Source organism: Cupressus sempervirens, chromosome 5 (genome assembly GCF_028749045.1).
Source record: "Cupressus sempervirens isolate cs-2001-9-10 chromosome 5, ASM2874904v1, whole genome shotgun sequence".
Lineage (NCBI taxonomy): Eukaryota > Viridiplantae > Streptophyta > Pinopsida > Cupressales > Cupressaceae > Cupressus > Cupressus sempervirens.
In genome coordinates this window covers 877,709,535-877,726,029 of record NC_143122.1, presented here as the reverse complement: position 1 = coordinate 877,726,029, position 16,495 = coordinate 877,709,535, and the positions used below count along the sequence as shown (strand labels likewise).

The 16,495-nt window shown below is 34.9% G+C and overlaps 1 long non-coding RNA gene and 1 pseudogene across 2 annotated transcripts in view; both read left to right on the top strand.

Moving 5' to 3' along the window:
- LOC149558736 (putative RNA methyltransferase At5g51130 pseudogene) overlaps nt 1-10,424 on the top strand; it is a 54,483-nt pseudogene extending 44,059 nt beyond the window's left edge. Inside the window, exon 3 of the transcript XR_016365070.1 lies at nt 9,034-10,424. The product of XR_016365070.1 is annotated as a putative RNA methyltransferase At5g51130 pseudogene (transcript). The remainder of the gene's footprint in view (nt 1-9,033) is intronic.
- Nucleotides 1-11,337, top strand: part of LOC149558735 (uncharacterized) — a 64,722-nt gene extending 53,385 nt beyond the window's left edge. The window contains exon 2 of the long non-coding RNA XR_016365071.1: nt 10,905-11,337. This is a non-coding gene — a long non-coding RNA (uncharacterized LOC149558735). The remainder of the gene's footprint in view (nt 1-10,904) is intronic.
- The last annotated feature ends 5,158 nt before the right edge of the window (nt 11,338-16,495 follow it).

The following is a 16,495-nucleotide window of genomic DNA, read 5'->3' as shown; positions in this document are numbered from 1 at the left end:
AAAGCCATGTAATCTTGAGTTTCAGAACCAGTGATTGCCACTGCATTGAGAAATAATAGTAGCATTTGCATTACTAAGTGGCATCAATATTTATTCAAGGGACCTCAAGCATAATACAAGGGTTCTGACATTGTCATTTTGCTATGATAACTTCAAAACAGTTTGGACCAAGTCTGACAGGACTGATATATAATCAACTGGAAGAAATCACAATAAGGTCGCTGTTTGGTTCTCTTATGGGTGTCCTGTTCCTATCATCTTAACAAAACTGAGAATTACCTAGTCTTGACTCCTTGACAAGGCATCGTCGATCAATAGCTGTAAGGCAGACTCATCTCTCAAATATAAGTGACAGCTGTGGTTGACAATATACCCTTGCAATGTCAACAGAATAATGTCAGGTTCGTGTATTTAATGACTGGCTCATCGGTAGTTGAAAGGGATCTTCATCAAGCATAAAAATTGCCTTTGGCACTTGTCACATCCATCCAAGGTAGCAAGCAAGGAAGTTGGGCACACAAATTTCTAACTTTCCTGATAGCACCCATTGCACAATCAGACAGGAGTTCTTAATTCTGATGACAATGCTTTATACAGCCAGGCAAGATTAGAGACAATTTAAAGAAGTCATGGAGCATAGAGAAAGGCACCTCAATTCATTGCAGAATCCATTACAACAACACTGCTATCAGGGAGTCACTATGCATCACAGGTAGGGGACTAACATTACAACCGGGGTAACTGCATTTTTCTGCCTTTTACAGAGCTCCCTTCAAAACAAACTTATTATCTTCCATGCCTCTCAATACAGAACCTATTGTTTACAGGCAGAGTTGCACACACTCTTAGTCATTAAGCTATGGTAAATAGTTTCGGATCTAAATAAAACTCAATTGTGTGCATTTACTGTTGAAATATCTCATGGATTTATATGTTCTGTTTGCATTTGAACATTCAAAAGAGGTGTTCAAAGGACTGATAGTATGCACAAAAAAGACACAGTTTTACCAGACCCAAAAATTTCACTTACAACTAACATCTTCATAATTAGAAATCTTCTTAAAAGTATTTTTTAAGGTTCAGTGCAACTGGACTGAAAATTGCCAAGCCTGGTTATCTATCTTGCTTCAGAATTTTTTGACGCTCGAAGGGAGTTGAAGTCTTCATATAACTTCCCAACCTTACAAAGTAAATCACAACATTCTTAAAAGTAGCTTCAGAAAGGTTGCCCCAATGTACTTAAATTGTAAATCTTTTCTCACAAAGAACGATCAAACACCAATTGTAAAAACAATAAATGAGTAAGTTTCTTTTTGGTTCTTTGGCAAATCAACCATTTGTTGTATTAATCCAAGGGATAACCCCAATTTCATTGACCTATGGGCCAAAGACTAAAGTACTTTTATTAAACTAATTCAAAGCAGAGAATCCACTGTGGAGACCAAAGGTTACCATCACTTTCAATATACCATCATATAGACATTAAAGGATGGAATAGAAGGGATTATTTTTCATAGCTTTAACATGCCAATCTACGTTAAATTTCTTATCTTTCTTCCAAGCTTTGCAAACAGAAACAAAAATAACTGATGTGCTAACATTATAGCCAACATTGTCAGCAAGTCAACAAGACTAATAGCTTTCCACATGGGTTTGCCTTTGGGAAAACCACCTTCAATATTATTTTAAATCGGTAATCACAGAGGTGAGTTCTGATATAATTCATTGTTGGGCTAAGGATTGAAGAATGAGGATTTATTTCCAGATTCAGGGAGTTATCAGAAAAGGGAATTCGACTGAAAGTTCTGCAAGGAAACAATAAATTGAGCAAAGAATGTTGCTTGTGGCTAGGTTAAGGGTTTATTCTATTCTAGCCACGCATTCCAGAGATTCAGTGGATTTTGTAATTGGATGTTGCATAGGTAAGTGGGTGTTGTTGAAGTCTGAATTTCAATGCCGGTTTGCCATCACATTTAAAAAAAAATCTGTTGGGTATGTCATTGTTCAAACTCATTTCAGATACTTAGGAAATCTCAAGTGTCAAGGGAGATAGTGTGCAACACATCTTGTGTCTGCCACTGAGTAGAGGGGTAAAAATTTATGAATCGCAGCACCTTTCAAGTAGTTGCAGAAGGCAAAGGAGATGTCAGTGGCTCTAGTTGGGAGTCAAACTTCTTCTAACATCGTCACCACTACCAAGGAGAGCAAATGTAATTGTAATGTCCCCTATTGGGATTTTACTCGATTTGACTGAAAATTCCAAACCAGGGTTTGGATTGTGCTTGGAAATTGAAATTTAACTTAGTCTCTTGATAAATAATATATAATCAAATTGCAAATCATAATATAGTATCTGTGGGGTTCTTTTGAGGATTTATCCCTTGAGTCATCCATGCTATGAAGCCCATGGAAGATCATACAAGGTGCCTTGAGACCATCCATCGAGTTTATGGGCATGGATGTACATGCATCGTTCATCCTCCTAAGGGGACATCCTCGGCGTATCGGCCTCAATTGGGCACAAAGGTATATTTGTTGTATCGGCCTCCTAAGGGGCCCAAAAGCATATCCATCATTCAACATCCTATTTAACCTAAATGGGCCACTCGCCTACTTGCTCTCCTTATATGCCCATAGCTCCCCTACATAATGGGACAGCAGATTGGATGAAGCTTTTAAGGAATCATTACGTCTACTCTATCGTGCATACGTGTGATGTCCCCTCATCTAGTTAAGGAATGAGTGTCGGAACCTACAACAAATCATTAGTACAACATAGGAAATATATATTAAAATCCAAAAACATGTTAGAAGTGTTCAACTAATTAAATACTTATCTTAATACTTACACCACTAACCCCTCCTAATTCTTCGGAAAGAACTCTTCTCAAATCACCTAACCCTCTAATGAGAATTACTTCTCGATTAGGCGAACGTCATATGAAGAGCGCCCTTCCTAAGGCCTCTTGGGATCTCTGAGTATGCTCTTATTAACACTACTTGGTAGAGATCACCTTCTAATCGAGTCTCTTATCTATGACATATGAATATGACTGACCACTACAATATATATTGCCTCTAAGAGATTCTCTATAAATCTCTCTCTGGATTCCAATTAGGAATCTCGACATTCACAAAGAATGCTCTCTGATCTTTATGAGTTCTCTTAAGAGAATCATGACATTCTTATCGAATGCCCTCTACCAAGATCTACTTGGTCTCTGTTGGTCATTTTTGCCTTCCCGCCAAAATTGCCATATTTGAATTCAAATGTAGTAACGGTCACGTGTATTTGAATATTCAAATTAGGGCAAACAAAATGAATCTTTTACGACTTTAGGATAAATCTCATTTCCTAAAGTAACTGCGCACTTTAATAATTCTGTGGTCTGCAATTTTCCCTACCGTCAGATCTTCCCAGATCTATAGCTGTCGCTTTGTCGCTTATGAAGTCGCAAGGGTTTTATGGAAAGTGACATTGCGATGCGTGGACCTTGTGACGTCATTCCCCTTGGTGGGCTGCAAAAGTAAGACTTGTTAGACCAGGTGGATCAGTGTGAGACAATTGGCAAAAGGTAGTCAGATGAAGTGTTCTGATCTTACAATGAAGCAATGTCGTAAGATCGTAGGTGCAAATGATGAGTGTTGAAGTCAGGACAAAGGGCTAAGTGGATTGCGATCATGAGATCTTAAGGTCAATTAGCCGTATCGTAACATCTCAAGGAAAGATCGTAACATCGCAAGGAAAGATCGAGGGTCTCGTGACCGAAGGACAAGGCAAATCGTAAGATCGTAAGGGCAGATTGGTAGGCTTTCGATGCTACAAAATATTGGCGTGTTGTAAGATCGTAAGAAGGGTAAAAAGAGGGCTCGATATTAAGATAAGTTGGCGATCGTAAGATCGTAGAGGTTATAGAGGGTGCCTTCGACCATGAGATACATTGGCGATCGTAAGATCGTAAAGGCCAAGTACCAAGCTGAAGATGAGACGAGGGTTTTGACCTCGTTTGACGATTGTAGGATCGTAGGACTTTGAGTTAACCAGGAAGGCGTTTCACTTGTCCAAGCTGGAAAAGAAAAAGGTCTTCGACCAATAGAATTGTAGGAAAGATATGCGTGGAGGTTGAATATGGTTGATTTGCTGATATTTCTGAATTGGAGTGCTGATAAGGAAGAGTAACAAGTTGTTTAAATGCAAATCTGATCTACTCGATCAATTACTGGTTGTTTCAACTGCCTCTTATGCCTAATAAATGCAAAGGAGCACTCATTCATTGCCTGGTTATCCATTTACCTAGCTATGCATTTAATGATTGCCGTTCTTGTCTTCTCAAGATTGTTCTTTTAGCCAAAATATTTGATTTCCTACGTCTGGTTTTGTTCCAAGATATAATCTTCCAGATTTGTAGTGATTGTTCTTTGAGCACTTAATGACAGTGGTTGTAGAGTAACTTCAGTAAGAAATATCCCAGTTATGCTTGAACTATAAAAGCAAAGTTGTAATCTTTTCTTAGGGTCGACTCTCCTCTGTTTCTCTGATATTGCTCTGCAAGTTCACTGTAAATTCCCTTTGTCTTCAAATCTAATGACATTCTGCTTTATCTCATTCAGCCATTGATGACTGTGCAAGATCTATTTGCCTCTCTTTATGTTTTGTGGCTGTCTACAATTTGCATGATTGTATCGCTTTTGACCTATGAATGATATATAAGTGAATTCTCTTCTTCCTTGCGTTGTTCATTTTGGTTGTTTGATGTGCATGTGATTGTTGGATTTAAACAAGTTTGAATCCATATATTCTTGATGTCATGACAGTTCAAGTGTGCATATATGGGTAGAGATTGGTTTGAACACTCTTTTTGGTGCATCACCTCCCTAGGATAGATTAGGTTAATGATTCTATGCATTCCTTCTCCCTTTTCCTCTCCAAGAGTAGTTAGGTGCATTCTAATAGTAAAGGAAGCCGGCTTTCTCCGGAGACTCAACCTCATAGTTCAAGTCCCACAGCTTGGAGGTTGTTTCCATGTTTCACAAGGTTGTCCTTAGGTAAAAACTTTGGACAAGGGTGCAAACTTTTGTGACAACAGTCTCTATGGGAGTTATAAATTAAAGCTTTTCTCTTATGTATGACAATTAATCCTTGATTAGTAGTCTCTTTATATATTTCCACTGCTTATGTAATTATCAAAGATGCATACCACTGGTAAATCCGCAACTGTATGGTCTTCCCAATATTACTACTTAATTCTCTATTTCCTCCTATATAAAATAACTCTGCAACAGTAGTTTCTTGTGTTTGTCCCAACTACTAAATACTGCCTTTGGTGATTGGGATCTTTCTTATTTATTTTAGTTTCTATTTTGAGTTCTTTATATTCCCTTCACTATTTCGTTTTCTCCAATATTGTTATCTTCTTATGTTTCTTTTTTTTGTCTTCCCTAATCCTTCATTCTATTTGTTGTTCACTACCTCGTATATTCCTGACACTACTGGATTATCTTTTTATCAATGTATAGACTTGATCGCTTCTACAGTTCACCCCTCCTTTGGTATCAAAGATATTGACTATATTTGGAGTGCTGCCTTCCTTATCATTCCAATTGGCTTAGTTTATTTATGAATCTGCAACTTTAGGAATTTGTATTTTCCTTCTACGTTGGACTCTACTATTTTCCTTATTTTTCTATGCTTGTCTCTGCTCTCCTTCTATTTCTGAGCATCAGCACTATAGGAGTTTGTGTTTTTTTTTATGCCACTTAGTTGACTGGCTCTGCTGTCACACGGATGTAATGATCCCTGTTTTATATTAATATCAGGATCATGTCCTGACCTGGCTGCTTCCCTGACGTGTAAGTTATGTTCTTCCCAATCATCCATACTAGCATGCTATGTCTTGGATATATATATTGGATTGTTTGTTTGTTCTGTGCCCTCCCTATTTGTGTTATTATATTCCTTTTCCTTTCCATGATCCCAAATTGATATATTGTCTCCTTTCTTATATATTGTTGATTCTATAGATTCACTGGTCACGATCTTCAGTGACTAGTCAAGTTTGTATTTTCATTTTGATATAATTCAATTAATTATAAATGTTTAGATTTCTATAATTCTTTAAATATTTTATCTTAAATATATAATGTGTGTGTGTGTGTGTGTGTATAATATCATATTTCAAATTTATTTAAATAATATCAGGTATTATCAATACATAATTATCTTATAATTATCATAGTCTCTTAATCAATCAATTTGTCATGAATATTGTTTCTTCAGATTTCAAAGAGTTTATAGATTTGTATTTTGGTTATTATGATTAAATTTCAGTATTAGAGGGATATTACAATACGCTGAATTATAACAGGAACAATAATGTATATATCAAAGATTTAACAGTAGTAACATAATATACTTCAATAATGACAGCTAAGATGTAATGCATTATATCTCATACCACACTATCTGAAGAGCTATCTAGGCTGCTGGTTGATATATTTTAATCTGAATCTGAAGGCTCTTCTGAATGATTATATCATACTTCTTCAATTGTTGTTGAATGATTGATTGACTGAATGAATTATTTAAGATTGATGATTGATGGTGTAATGAGTGCTGGTTTGATGTTTTGGCGAAGTGAATAAGTGCTGATTTGGTAGAGTGATTTGCTGGTTGATTGTTTGCTTGGTTTGATAATTGATGATTGCTTTTGTAGATTCTTGAATGATGATTGATAAGTTATCCTTGAATGTTTGAAATGATCTCTTTTATTGTAATTTGGTGAAAGAGTCGCCACTTTTCGTAAGACTTGTCACAACCCTCCATTGCTGCCCTTTGGGAATAATAATTTTTTCATATTGCTATCAGGATTTAACTGTGTGATTTTTGAGTCAAACTCATTGACCCATATTTCATGAGTAGTGGTTCACCGAACCCATCTCTCACGAGAATGAATGGAACACTTAGCACTCATTGGATCTAGGTGATGCTCACAGTGGTGAAGCACTAGGATCTCCTACTTATCAAATAATAAATTTGTCTCCCAATTGATCTCAGTTGCCTCCACCCCTCAAATGAAACCTTCTTGCTTTTATATCTTCTGATGTAAGGGAGAGGTTGCAGCTCTTCGTCATGTCTGCCCCTTTGCAATAGTCACAACATTTCACAATTACAAACTTCTGAAAGAGTCATAACCCTCATCATTTCTGCCCCTTGGGAGAGACAACCACCTTGCATAATTGCAACCCATGGAATTAGTCACAACCTTCCATAACTTTCGCCTTTTGAAGGTGTTATGGGCAAAATGGTCAGCGCTCCCCTCAAGATTTGTGACTAGGGACTAACTACCTCTTGTGGACACTTGAAGTATAGTGGTTGTATTGAGCATGGACATCTCAATCTTTTGGTGCGATGACAAGTACTTTTGTAACGAGGAGTATTAGAGCTTCGTCATAGTGAATCCCCTTAGGTAACGTTGAGGGGGGGATCGTTGGCAAAATGGTCAGCACTCCCCTTAGGATACGTGACAAGGGACTAATTGCCTCTTGTGGATTCTATTAAGTATAATCGAGCATCGACATGTTGATCTTTTGGTGCAATGACAACTACACTTGTAACAGAAGTCACTTATTTTCTTCTCTACTAATTCTTTCTTGATTAATCTCTTTCCTTTTCTCTTCCTTCCCCTCCCTCTTTCAAATGAAGTTCTCTTCTCCCTATTATATCTCATGTTTTAGGGTCACAACTTTTCAACTCATACATTTTGACCATTCATTAAGCTTAACTAAATTTTAGTTATGGTTATCTGCATATATTTATAATTTAAATTTTATGTTTTTTATTCTTTAATATTTTAATTTTTTTTTATGATTTATTATTAAATCGTATTTCAAAAAGGGGATATTCCGGTAATTAAAAAAAGATGACCATAGCTTAATATTAGGGCTGTGCACTAGATCAAAAAACGGAACATGGTTGAGAGAAATTAGGAGGTCCACTTGGTGATAAGACATGGAGGATCTGCATAGCTGGCACATAAAACAGAAGTAGTGGGGTTACAATCTTCAGTTGCTCGATTTTGAGCTTAGTCAAATGAGGAGGTTGCAGTTGTATTTGGGGTAACATGGTTTATCTAGCTCAGGTCAGCAGTAAACGGTGATGCCAACAGATTGTGGAGCCTTTGTTAAGGCTATAAACCTCCAAACAACAGTTGAAAGTGTATACAGCAGTTGCAGCAGGGGCCTAAGAAGAAATCAGATCATATTTGCGTAAATATTGTTCAAGTGTAGAACCCAGTCAGAGGAAATATTACAAGCAGCACTATATACATAAATTCATACAGGTCTGCAGTTTTTTTAACATCAAACATTAAAGCCAGTATTTTTAGTGGTAAAAGGAATCCGACTAATGTTTCATGGTGGAAGGTTTGCAAACTTGATACAGTCGTGTAATTTGCAGAAATTAAATTGTTGAATGCCTATGTTTGATAAAATGTCCATGACTATGTTCCTGTATTGCAACTTTGGATTAAATGATTATGAGTTGTTTCTTGATTATTAATCATCTGCGAGGTTGTGATCATCACTGAAGGTTGCTGTTGATGCTAGTCACAAAACAAAGAAATTTTGTTCAAATTGCTTTTCCACCAAAGCTGTTTAATGAAATGTTTGAGAACTAAAGTTGAAATCTTGACAAGTTTGTTAAACAAATTTGGTAGAGGCCATTACTTCATGGTAGGATCCTTGTGCAATTGAAGCATGATGCCCATTGCTGTATAGCTTTTCTGCTTTGATAAGGAACAAGGTTTAACAGAATAAGTGTGTTTTCTGTGAGTCAAACAATATAATTGACTGTCTAGACTCTATATTCAATCATTTCAAAGATATTCTTTATCATTATTGCCTTTCATAAAATGTGAATGATGTGATTCTGAAACTGAGATATATATTATTTTCTAGAATTTGCACTAAACCATGATTTCCTTTTCAAAATAAAAATAAAAATACTTATTTTTTGTTTTGTGGACACTTGTACAGGTGAGACTACAATAGAAAATAACACATTGTGGTAATGGAGCATAGACCAAATAAAAACAAAAGGAAAGATGAAGGGAAAAATTTATCTAGTCAACTGACAGAATCTAAGAAGAAGAGATTTGTTTATATTTATGGCAACTACCACAGTTACTATAACTACCGTATTGATCAGGCTTTGGATGAAGACCCAAGGTTGAAGGCCTTAAGGAAGGAGTTGTTTGAAGACAAGGACTGCCTAGATATTGGCTGCAACGAAGGTTTCATTACAATCAGCATTGCACAAAAGTTTGCATGCAAAAGTATCATGGGCATAGATATTGATGATAGGCTTATATGGAAAGCAAGAAGTCACCTTAAAACAGTTGCTGGTGTTAAGGAATCCATAGAAAGAAATAAACAATCTGAGAAAGAAAAACATGAAGTGTGTGCCAATGAAGGTGAAGATAGAAACACGAGAAAACAGTCATATGAAGGTGAAAACGGAAAAAATGGATTGGAAAGTCCAGAAAGAAGGGAGAAATCACGGGAAGAAGATATCAGAGAAAATGGATTTCAGGTTATTGGTAGGACAAAACAGTTATCCAAAGTTGATGAAAGTGCAAATAAAGTGAAAATCTCATGCAAGAAATCTGTCAGCGATAGAATAAACATGTTATCACGGGACGATGTATCAGAAAATGTTGATGGAAGATAGTAGATACACAAATCAGAGTCCGCTTGAAAGAGTTTGCTTCGGAGCTGAAAATTTCATTCAGAAATCCTACTGTGAGTTTGATGCAAAATATGATACAGTGCTCTGCTTAAGTGTCACCAAATGGGTCCACCTAAATTGGGGAGATGCAGGTTTAATTTGTCTATTTGCAAAGATTTGGCAAGTTCTTAGGCCAGGTGGCATTTTGATTTTAGAGCCTCAACCATGGAAATCATATGGAAGTAAGCACTTTGTTTCTGAGGCCGCAGCAGAAAATTTCCACAGCATTGTTTATAGGCCAGGGACTTTTAGGGATATTCTACTTGATAAGATTGGTTTCAGATCAATGGAAAGAATCAGTGCGCAGGTGCCGAATGGTACATCTGGTTTTAACAGGCCAATTTATGTGCTTATAAAATGAATCTCAGGTTCTGGCTGAAGAAATAATCTCATGTCAATTTTCCCATAGCAACATGAGTTTATTTTGCATCTTTTTGTATTCTGTCCTTTTTAAAGGATGCTGGTCTGAACAAACGGCTATTTATTATTTATTAAGAGGTGGCATTTTTGTTTCTAAGAAGGAATCTGTATATTCACTATTCTTGAGACGGCAACATGCTTTTTGCAGTTCTCTTGCATCCTTCTTTTAGTAGCTTGTACCATTCTTGGAAGAATAATTTTTTTATTGGGACTTTTATTAGCATCTTGCACGAGGCTTAGCAGCTTGTATATAGTTTTGATGTACACCATGTTAAAAGGGAGATTGTTAGGGTTATGAGGGTTCTATTTTTGCTTCTTAACCTGAGATTTTTAGCTTTTCAGTCCACATCGATTATTATGTATAAAGTTAGCAGATTCTTGGGCATAGATTCACGTACAACTTGGTTGTTATGCTAGGACATTAGGTATGCTTTCTTCGACCTGTTTACTATCAATGGCTGAATATTTGATTCCAATTTAGCAGAATATAGTGAGCTACTAAAGTTTTTCTTTATGTAGCATCAAGATTTTACATATTTTGTTTTACAAAGAAGCCATGGAACATTTTAAGATTTGTCATCTAAATTTGGCAATTTATATAATATTTTGATTATTTTATCCACTTTCTTGAAGCTTAATTTCAACTTTTTATGTGAAAATTTCTTAGTTAACATCTTTTGTATATTGGTTTTTCCTTCAGCGAAGAGTTGGTACAAGATGTCCAAGCCAAGGAACAATTGACTTCCATGATGTAGCAAATGGTCACCCTTGAATATCACACAGGAAAAAATTAAGCTTGGGAAAAATCAGTCGACTATTTTACTCTAGTCAATAGTTAATGTGTGATGTTTACAGCAGGGGGTAGCGGACTATGGATTTTGTTTTGCACATTGTCTCTTGTACATAGCTTAGTAACTTGCCTACTGTTTCAATTGTCATCATGCCAAAGAATGTCTTTAGGACTTATGGGAGGCTTGGCCGCAGCCATTCAAGCGCAAGCTTGCAGCTTTTCTGTCACCAAATGAGACCTATCTATAATAATTGCAAAACTTCGTAGATTCATGCACAAGTTAGTAATATTTTGAATATTGGGTATGCATTTAAGGAAAATCTGTTTAAAGTTCAGGGCCAAAGTTTCTGAATCTGACGTAGCAGAATAAATTTACAGCCAGTGAAAGCTTGCTCAACATAGAATCATGGATATAGTTATTCTGTTTTTTGTTTTTAAAATTTTTGTTATATTAGAATTTTAGGTTTAAAAAATAAAAATAAAAATCTGGATGCTTGCTTTGTTTTAACTTTTCAGCCAGTCAATATCTTGCGAGAGAATTTTCTAGCTACATTTCGTGTAATAACTAGCTTTATATATTAGTTTTCCTCGTTGCTAATATTGCCATGAATTATGCAAACCAAGCGAGCAAGTTATGATGCATGTAAACTATCCCACAGGCCACAGGTGTCCTGGTCGTCAGAAGTGCCTCCCATCCCATGTTAAGGAAAGAAACCATATTTCCTATTGCCATATTTCGTTATGCTGGATATTGCTATTGCGCATCTTCTATGTAAAATTCAACAAAGAGGAATTAAAACCAGTTGAATCTGCAGATTTGTAGGAAAGCGAGCATATTAAAATAAGAGCCAAGCTCAAGTGCAATGAGGCTTGTTAAGAGTCTGACAAAGGCTAATCTTATCCAATGAAGGATATTTCTAGCATTTGAAGATTGCAAATAAAAATGTTATCGATATCGCGAGTCCAAGGGAATACTTCGATTTATGCTCATGAACCTTATATCCTCTGCGAGTTGCTTACCATAAGGTCTCTTCTAAACTTTAACATCTGTGAAATAAAATACGCAAAAATGTGATGAGTGGAGTTAAGCCAAACTGGCAGATTTGAATGAAAGCGAGTATATTAGAATCAATGACAAAGCTTCAATGCAGGAACTTCGTTTTAGTCTAAAGAATACACGACCACTTTCAATATAAATTTAATAGCTTGTACATTGAAAGTTATAAAAAAAAAACTTTGAAAAAGAAATAATGAGTTCAAACAAATCTTCAAAAGTTTCAGATGTGAACTATTTAACAATTTTTATCCTAAAAAATCATAGGTAACAGTTGAAACATAATGTGGTTCAGCATCTTATCACGAGATGTTCATATTTTTATATTATTTAGTGCAATGGAAAATATAGGCCCATTCAAAGTAGTTAGATTTCAAAACAAGATTGTAAAAATATAAATTATAACCAATTATTAGGATTTATATGTATGGCGGTACAATTTTTTTAAGATATTGGTATAAGGCAATTTAAAGAGAATCTATTGATTGTATTAAAATTCTAGGGAGAAAATAAGTCTATTTTGGACAAATTAAGAATTTAGTCTAATTTAATTATCATGTCCTGTAATAAATTTAAAGAACAAAACATAAACCACATACCTTATTATGAAGGCTTAAAAATATACAAGCACTAGAATCTTGTCCATCAAATAATTTATAAACAAGATATTTGAGTACGTAAATAACATGTACTATATATGTAAACAAGATAAATTTTTTTTTTTAAATATTAGAAATAAGAGTTTTAGAACCAGAAAAAAAAACTCCAGAGTATTAATACGAATATACACAAGGAGGCCAAGCCTCACCCAGAAGAGAAAGTATCGGTTGAACATACAAAGCAACAAAAGGAGGAAAAGCAAAACTATCTAGCTGAGAAGATCATAGTGATTGTCAACCCAGGCAGTCCAGCCTAAGGGACTTTCCATCCAAACTATACTTTTATGCCCTTGAATCTACACCATCATAAATAACTCTTCTTTTCTGGCATTCCCTTTTTCTCTAATATCTTTGTTCAATCTATTGCAAGCTTGCTCAAAAACATGTAGATCATCCAAAGTACTATGCCACTGGTACCCACGCTTAAGCTCAAGGTCGTAAAGAGCAACATGCCCATCACGAAGGAACCTCCTCATATTGTCCCGTTCAATCATCATAGTAGTCTGCACCTGCAAGAAGATTTTAAAGTAAGTGAGTTTTCGAAAAAACTCAGTAAGATTCCTATGCTTACCTTGATACCTTTCCTCGTTCCTGCACTTTCAGATCTGCCAGAGAATGTTAAACGACAATATATTCCAAAATAAATTGGTATCTTTAGGAAGACCATTAATATGACCAGAAATAATATCAAAAATATTTACAATGAATAGGATAAACAATGCCAAACATTTTCCATATTTCTTTAGCAAAAATACAATCAAGAAGGATATGTCTACCAGTTTCAAGAACTCTACACAAGTTACAAATATCAGAATTAACAAAATCTCTCTTTATAGGTAGCTTGTCCAACAAAACTAACCATTTGAAACATCTAATCTTGGGTTCCACAGGATTCTTCCACAAGATATCAAAATACTTTTTCAAAGCATCAACATCATAAGAAGAGTACCAAACAACATTAATATGATTGATAATATCAATATTACAATCAATGATTTTATAAATATTCTTAGCTTTGAGCAGAGTAATAATGATACCACCAGGGCATTTGCACTTCAGGAACCTGAGAGAATCAGTGTGGCAAACAGTGGGAAGACCAACGGAAGCTTGCACAATCATGTTATAAGTTCTTCTATGGGAATCTAGGATAGCATATTTATCCTTAAGAACATCCCAAGGCATAATTTGATCATACTCAAAGAGATCCATAAATTGTTTAATACCTTTATTAGCCCACTGCCTGGTAGAACACCCTTGGGTAAGGGCCAAAGGTTTACCATTTAGGTGGAGATTCCACCAAATGGATCTTTCACCATGGAGTTGAATATTGGAATGAAACTCCTTGTTAGTGATGAATTTCCTAACATGATCCCAAGCCTTCCAAATAGACCTAAAAATCACAGAGCCTTGAACCATGACAGTAAAATTACCAAGAATGAGGTCACAAAAGGGGAGGCTAGTCCAAGACTTAGCTTTTCTAGGAACACCCCTCTCAATATTGCTCCTAACTAGCACTTTCCAAGGAGAATCACCCTCCATGGACTGAAAAATCCATTTGGTAGACAAGGCTATACCTTTAGTTCTTAAATCCTTCAGCCCAAGTCCCCCAAGGGTCTTGTCAGTGTGGCACCAAGCCCACTTAACAGAGTGGATCTTTCTATTCCCTTTGCCATCAGGCCAAAGGAATTGTCTGATGGACTTTTGGATTTCAGAAATCTGATAGTTATTAAAACACTAAGCAGAAGAATAATATATGGTGTATGAGGACAATATCTTCTGGCAAACCTGAATTCTGCCTGCCAAAGATAATGCCCTGTTATGCCATTTGTTCAGCTTTTTATCAGTCTTCTCTTTCACCCAAGACCACATGTCTTTGAGGTCAGGCTCCACCGAGAAAGGGATGCCAAGATATCTAATGATCCTATTAGGACTACCCCATTTAAACAAGATAATTATAGTTTTCCATATATTAATAAATAATATACACCAATAATGATTTTCACTAAATCAAAAAGTATATTCTAGATTGATTGTAAAGGAGGAAACATCCTTATTCCAACAACCTTAGCAGATTAGAAATCAGAATTTAAATTAAGAAACATATATAAAGTATTAATTATCTATTCATTAGAGTAGTAACCATAAAAACTCTTACACAAACATAACTAAACACAATTATAATACAATATACATCCTTAATTTAAGATACACCCTTAGCATATTGCAAATCATTATTGCATAAATAAGTAAGTACAAACATCTTAAATATGTTTACATCAGTATAATAAAATTAATATTATATCTTTATCAACTAAAATTAATTAATCATTTTAATATAATTTTCTATGTTAAATTATACTAAATTATTAAAGAGGTTACTTTTTACAAATAAATTAAGATTTTATTTTGGGTCCTATTTTAAACACTTCAAGAAATGTCATATGAAGTTGTTCCAATCAAGTTGCAATAATTTTTTTAAAATTAATAGACAATCTAGATAAAGATTGATTTATTATTGTTAACAAGAAATCTTATAAGTTTTTGCTTATTCTACATTCTTGTTTATTTGATAGTTTAGAAGGTTGATCAATCTTTGCAAATCTCCTTAAGCCAACTTTAACTACATAAGACACACAATGGTTGTAATTTACTTTTTGACATTATTTTTCTCGTGCCAACCCAATAAACTTTCTAAATTGATCAGTTCGTTTCTTTGCTGCTTAGGTTTTTGAAGGATGAACAACTTTTGAGTATTTTAGTCGACTAAAGAGACATTATAAAATTGGTATTCATCATCCGATGCATATAAAACTCTACTTACTTCTCATTGAATTATGTATCATCCAAGACCAAATCTTGTGAAGAATCATGTCCAACATGTTTAATTGATGAATGAGAAGTAGACCCTTGCCACAATGTAGTTACCCTACTAGTAGCTATGACAAGAGAGTAAAATATTTTTATAACAAAACTTGCTTCTAAAACTCATTAGTTTAACTTTTGAGAAATAACAAGTTTCAAAAATATATGCAAAACACCATCAAATTGGTAAAGTAGTTGTCACCCAAAATGCACCATTTTGACTCAAATGTTTTTGTGAACCAAATTTTATGTTTTATTATAGCTGAAATAGAATTCCATGAGTTACATTGTAAACTATTGCATCATTTACGATAACCCCAAACAAACTGATACAATCACCAAGACAAAGATATAAGAAACCAAATAGTCTAGTTAACAAGCCATCCCTAAGCCACTTCAATACATTGAAAGCAATAAACACTTCCACAACTTCTATAAAACATATAAAACTAATCATTTCTTGAGAATATGTTTTTATGTTACCAAAAACCCTCACAACAAAACAAAGTTTGGCAATAGTATCACATTTCTACACAACATTGGGTGACATATGCATCATGAATTTCAATAATGTATTGTTAGATTAAGCTTAAACAAAATAAAAATAAAGTTATACAATGATGATCTCGAGTGTGAGAAACAATGGAAAATGTTACCTACAGTAGCAAGCACTCCTACACTCTCCAAAATCAAATATTTGTTATTTTTTGACCATCACAACCCATGAGTAAATTCATCCACAAAATATATCCCTATATGATTTTTTGCCTACTGAAGACTAGCACTTGCACCTTTGAAGGGTGTAGGGTTAAGCCGATAGACTTATATACCTTTGGTGATATTCTTGAGTAGCCATTATTTTGTTTTCAATTTTAATTAAGCTTTTTTTTTCTGTGATTGAATCAAAATAGGGCGGGGCAATTACT